Source organism: Delphinapterus leucas, chromosome 8, assembly GCF_059928025.1.
Source record: "Delphinapterus leucas isolate spDelLeu-1000000601 "Yukka" chromosome 8, BTC_Dleu_Yukka2, whole genome shotgun sequence".
Taxonomy (NCBI): Eukaryota; Metazoa; Chordata; class Mammalia; order Artiodactyla; family Monodontidae; genus Delphinapterus; species Delphinapterus leucas.
Window position 1 is genome coordinate 55,514,083 of NC_143136.1, and position 6,062 is coordinate 55,520,144.

Here is a 6,062-nt window from a genome sequence, read left to right on the forward strand (position 1 = left end):
ATGGGAGGCAAGCAGATAGTTTACATGTCCAGAACTGTAATACTTCTTTGCTGTTCCTTGCTGTCCTCAAGGACCAAGGCCCATGTGTATGTCACCTTAAGGGCTCAATATTCTGGTGACTTTGAGGGTTAATTTGCTTGTGAGCCTAATCTCAGATTGTCCTAAATTCAGAGAACCTGTAGGGGGATTCCACCAGCAACCTTGCGTTCTTGAATATATGATTTAGACTAGAATTTCTGTGACAATCTTAGATTTATTCTAGAATGTTTTTGAAGCCCTTCATAGTCTGATGGCTTGGAACCAGGCTAACTTTATGCACCTTATGGAGCCAAGGCTAGTGTTTTGCCACTTGGTTGATCTTATCTGGCTTACAGTCAGCAGTGTGTTTGTCTTCACAGTTTCATTGCTCTGCTTATATTTTGTCACTCTCTTGATGGGACTCAAGCTTGCTTCTCTTTTATTCTTACATTGTTTGCTATCAGCTGTAGATCCTTAAATGTTGTATTTCTCTTACCCACCATTCCAGATTCCTATCCCATGTCTCTGAAAAATACTCTTTTACACAAATTAATGGCCCATAATAGCTTTGTTCAACTGTAATTAGTTGTACATAAGCAAATTTATGTGATTTCATGTGTAAAAGTATTTTTATATACTTCATACATTTTTCAAGTATGTAAGTACTTCATCCCCTTTTTGTTACACTTTTAAATGCCAAAAGCATTTAAGGCACCCTTCAGCAAAAATACAAAAATTCACAGTGAACAAATATTTTCTGAGTGCTTATTGTATTCCAGACACATAGCAGAATGAAAGGCAAACTTTCAAATTAAAAGGAAGAAAGAGAAAGTAGATGTCGTAAGTGAAACAAAATCAAACAACAAACTCAAAACCAAATTGTGCTGCAAAAAATGATACAACTTTGAACCTAAGGCTTTTCTCTGAGCTTCTCAACAGCTAAGGTAAAAGAAAAAAATGAATAGGCTTTTATAATTCCTTTGGTTTAGTAAAAGGAACACATCAACAGATTAAGAAAGTTTTTCTGACCATTAAGTTAAAAAATTTTTCTTCTCTAAAATATTAATTCTTTAAAGGTTGGAGACTGTATTTACTGTTTCTTTTCTCTCTATGCTATCCAGTACTTAATATACATTGGATGATCAGTATGTATCCAAAGACAAGGCAACATTAGTATTGTCCTCATTTTTCTTCTAAAGACACGGGAACCTAAGAATTATACAAGGTATGAAATTAGGGAACATAGTCTGTAATACTGTCCTCACTTCTGATACCAAGTACAAGTTCAAGAGTTCCTAAGACCACTCTCAAACTCAATATTTTGCTAGAAGGGTTCACAGAATTCACTGAAAGCGGTTATATACATGGTCATGGTTTATTATGGGAAGAGATACAAATTAAAGTAAGCCAAGGGAGAGATCAGTCCAGGAAGGTTCCGAAAGTGGTGCTTCCAATTGTCCTCTCTCCATGGAGTCATGGAAAGCATTAACTTCTCCCAGCAGTGATGCACACATCACTGTGTGTGCATGAAGTATTCAATATGCATGAAGTATTGCCAGCCAGGGAAGGTCACCCGAACCTTGGCATCCAGGGTCTTTGTTGGGGCTTGATCACTAAAATCTATTTGGCCACCCTCATAGCTGCCCGCAGTCTCCCTGCCCTCCAGAGGTCAACTGATACCATGTGACCCAAAGGCTCCACCCTAAATCACATTGTTGGTGTGGCTCAAAGCCACCACTCTAAGTTACATTGTTACTATCTGGCTGGCCCAAGGCACCCAGGTAAACAAAGACATTTTTACCCAGGCTGGACATTCCAAGGGCTTAGAGGTTACCTCCCAGGAGACAAAGGCAAAGGCCAGACCTTTCTTTGGGTAAGCTTACTTCTTCCTACACACAAGGTCAACATTGTGGTTCATGAATCTAGTATCTGACTTTGATCAGGACACCATGGGCTGGTTTACTGGGGACACAACTAGTACTTTCCATGATATGGAGTGCTAAAGTTGAAAGATGCATAATCCTTGACTTTCCCTTTACTCATTAAAAAGGAATTTAGAAACTAAAACCAAAAAATAAAATAAAACAAAATATTTGACCCTGTTTTTCTTTTCAGCATGTGATTTATGTTAGAATAAAAAGTTCAAACATTTTAGAAAAAAGAATTTCTTCCTTTTGTTAGTTTTAACAAGTCCTCTCTTACATTCCAAGGGTTCAAATATTCTGACATTTCACTGAGGTACTTGTTGATCTTATCCATTCTCTTTGTGATTCTAGAGCTGTAAGTTATATAGCTTTAAGATTTCAGGATTTTCTGTTCCATTTCTTCTATCACTTAGAGGGTTTTTTTTTTAATTCTTAAAAGATCTTTATTCTTTGTTAATCTCTAGACATTTTTCAGGTTTATTTCTTAAGGTATGGAGAGCAGAAGTTCACTTTTTATTCCAGGGAGCACTAATTTTGATGAGCCAGGACAAATTAAGCTCCCTACCATAAAGTAAGCTCCATGCATGCAGGGATTTTTTTTTTTTCTTTTACTTTTACTGTGTAGCCCCAGTGCCTATTGCACTACTTGACACATACAGACACTCAGTACATATTTGTTGTGTCAAACAACAGTTTTCAAACAGTTAAAAACCTAACCCTTGCACAAATCTAAAACAAGCAAGTATCAAAGATGTAGTTAACACATTAATGAGAGAAGCCAGCAAGGTAGTAGTCCGTTCTGAAACAGACACGGATGAATGCAGGCACAAGATTGCTAGGTTAGAGTTTAAAAATGCTTACCGGGCTTCCCTGGTGGCGCAGTGGTTGAGAGTCCGCCTGCCGATGCAGGGAACACAGGTTTGTGCCCCGGTCCGGGAGGATCCCACGTGCCGCGGAGCGGCTGGGCCCATGAGCCATGGCCGCTGAGCCTGTGTGTCCGGAGCCTGTGCTCCACAACGGGAGAGGCCACAACAGTGAGAGGCCTGCGTACCGCAAAAAAAAAAAAAAAAAAAAATGCTTACCATCATCCAGGACAATAAAATTGTAATTATGGGCTTATCTTTTCTACTGTACAGAAGCCATTCGCATTTCTGCTTGGATAAAATTCATTTGCATTGCTATAGGACAAAAATCATTTATGTAATGTCAAGCTGTTCTTTGTTGCCCCAGTGGCTTCCTGAGTGACAGCACTTGCCCTGCTTGTTTTGAACTTCTGCTTAGTTATTGCCCACTTCTGGGTACCCATCGTCAACGTAATGTACGCAAGGCACAAGCCTCATGATGACTTCCTCATTTTACCCCTCGTCTCCTTTCCATGTAGACCCAGTCACATTCAAATTACCCAAGGGGAATGCTTCCTGAGTGCCACAAGTTACCCTACCTATGACCGTCTATAAAGGCACTTACCCGTGGGTTCTTGCTCTGCTGTCTGCCTGCCTGCAGTAACCAAACTTTGAGCTTTGGGTGACTTTCTGTGGTCCTTTGGGCATACTGTGCCCCCCTCTCTAGGGCCTGTGAATATAATAAACCCTTTAATTTCACATGCGTTTCTGAGTGTAATCTCTGTGGCCGTGTTAGAGTGATCCTCAAAAACCCCACCAAGGGGGCTTACTCCCCCTTTTACCACCCAATGGATATCAGTTTTTCAGAAATTAACATATGTCCTTTCAGAGTTGTAAAGTATTCTAATCAGCAGTGAAAATTAAGCCAAATAAAGTATTCTTAGTAATATTGGAGAGTTTAATTTCATCTATCAAGTCTGGAAATTAAAAGATATATCCTTCTTGATTTCCAAATGCAAAAACAATTATTAGTTGATTGGTAACTTGATTTACTTTATATCAAGCCAAGTGTTTTACTTCAAGTTACTTTTAGTCTGTGTTTATTCAGATTCAGGTATATAGTAGGTACTCAATAAATATTCATAGAATTAATAAATAAAGGCAGAATTTATCTAAGTATTCTGGCTCTGAAGGAGTCATGTCCAAATAATTTTCTCTGTCAATGCTACTTTCTCATGTTTATGAAAGAGTGAGTAGTGGGGAAATTAGAAGCTGTGGAATCAGACCGACATGGTTCAAATCCCAATTCTGTTAACATATTGGTTATATGGTTTCCAGGAAACCACTTAACCCCTCTAAGCTTTCATTTTCTTTCAGGAAAATGGGGATAATAATACCTACCTTGCCAGGACGTTGTAAGCATCGATACGTACATAAAGGATTGGTCATAATGTATGCAAAATGCCTCATACAGATTTGCAGTAAAATGGTAGGATATGGTTGTCTTAGTCAGTTTGAGCTGCTATTGCAAATTATCATAGACTGGGTGGCTTAAATAACAAACATGTATTTCTCCCAGTTCTGGAGGCTGGGAAAGGGAAATCCAAGATCAAGACACTGGCAGATCCAGTGTTTGGTGTGGCCATCCTTCCTGGTTTGTAGATGGCCATGTTCTCGTTGTATCCTCACGTAGCAGAGAAGAGAAGAAGAAGCAAGCTCTCTCTGTCTCTTTTTAAAGTACTAATCCCCTTATGAGGCTGCACCCTCACAACCTAATAACCTCTCAAAGGCCCCATCTCCAAATACCATCACATTGAGGATTAGGGTTTCAACGTATGAATTTTGGGGGGGACACAAACATTCAGTTCATAGCAACAGCCTAAAACATGATTAAAAAGTAGAAGAATTTACTGTCATCTAACAAAATAATGGAAAGAAATCACAGATGATGAGAGATCAAAGTAGAGATATGACTTTCTCTTTTAAAATCTGTAACAATTTCCCATTCTGCAAGCATAAATGAAATGCTTCTACTTATTATCCTGTTATTGTTTTAACTTTAAGAATTATTTAGGGTATGGTTTGAGGAATTTATTATTTGGTGATAGCAAATAGTCTGTTTGTGGCTTGTTGGCCTTGTGAGACCCCAAGAATATTGCAGCTAGATCAAGATTTCTGTGTTCTAAGTGATTGGTTTCTGTTTAAGCCCTCAATTAAGATAAGTGTTCTAGTTAATTTTGCTGTGTAACAAATAAGCCCAACATTGAGAGGCTTAAACCAACCATGTTAGTTTAAACTGATCTTGTGGATCAGGAATTTGGAGAGGGAATAGGCAGGATGGTTTACCTCTTTCCAGGATATCTGGAACCAGTGTTGGAGATCAGGGGTGACTTAATGGCTGGGAACTAGAATCATCTGAAGGTCTGTTTGCTTTTATGTCTGGCACCTGGGCTGGGAGGGCTTAAAGACTGGAGCTGCTGACCAGAGCATCTACATGTGACTCCTCTGTATGGTTGGCTACCTTTCAGCATAGTGTCCTCTGCGTAGTTGGACTTATGACATGGTGGCTCAGGGCTCCAGGCACAAGTATTCCAGTCAGATGAGGCAGAAGCTGCATTGCCTTTTATGACAACTTCAGAAGGTGCATAGCCTCTATTCTATATATTCTATTTGTTGTAGTGGTCTAGAGCCCACCTAGATTCAAGGGGAGGAAACATAGACCCTACACCTTGGTAGGAAGGTGGCAGGGTCATATTGTAGAGAAGAATGTGGAATAGGAGATATTGCTGTGGCCATCTCTGGAAAATAAAATTTGCCACAATGAGTAATTTTGTAGAGGCTTATTTCACATTAGAATATGAAATGAAATATGTCCTATAGTTGTCAAGGGTATTTCCTTTTAGTTGAGCTGTTGTCACTGCCCTGCTAGTCACACACAGTTTTCTTTGTGATGGGCTTTTATCTTTTTCTTAATGTTGCATTTTTTTAGTATGGGTTCATTACCTCACTGATAGAGCTGTTTTAATATTTAATCTATTCCCAGTTCCCAAGTCATTTTCTCAAGTGCCCATCACTTCCTTATAAGTGGTTAATTTAAATGGCCTTTGAAGCATGACTGCATCTGGCTAAGGCAAATCTAAATGTCAACCTTGGAAGCATCCAGTGACATTCAGATGACTCCTTTCAGTATAGGGCCTCCTTTTTCTATCATGTGTTATATCTTGTCAAAAGAGGACCAGAAACGGTGCCTTTCCCACTCAATATTTTTAGTGTTGTT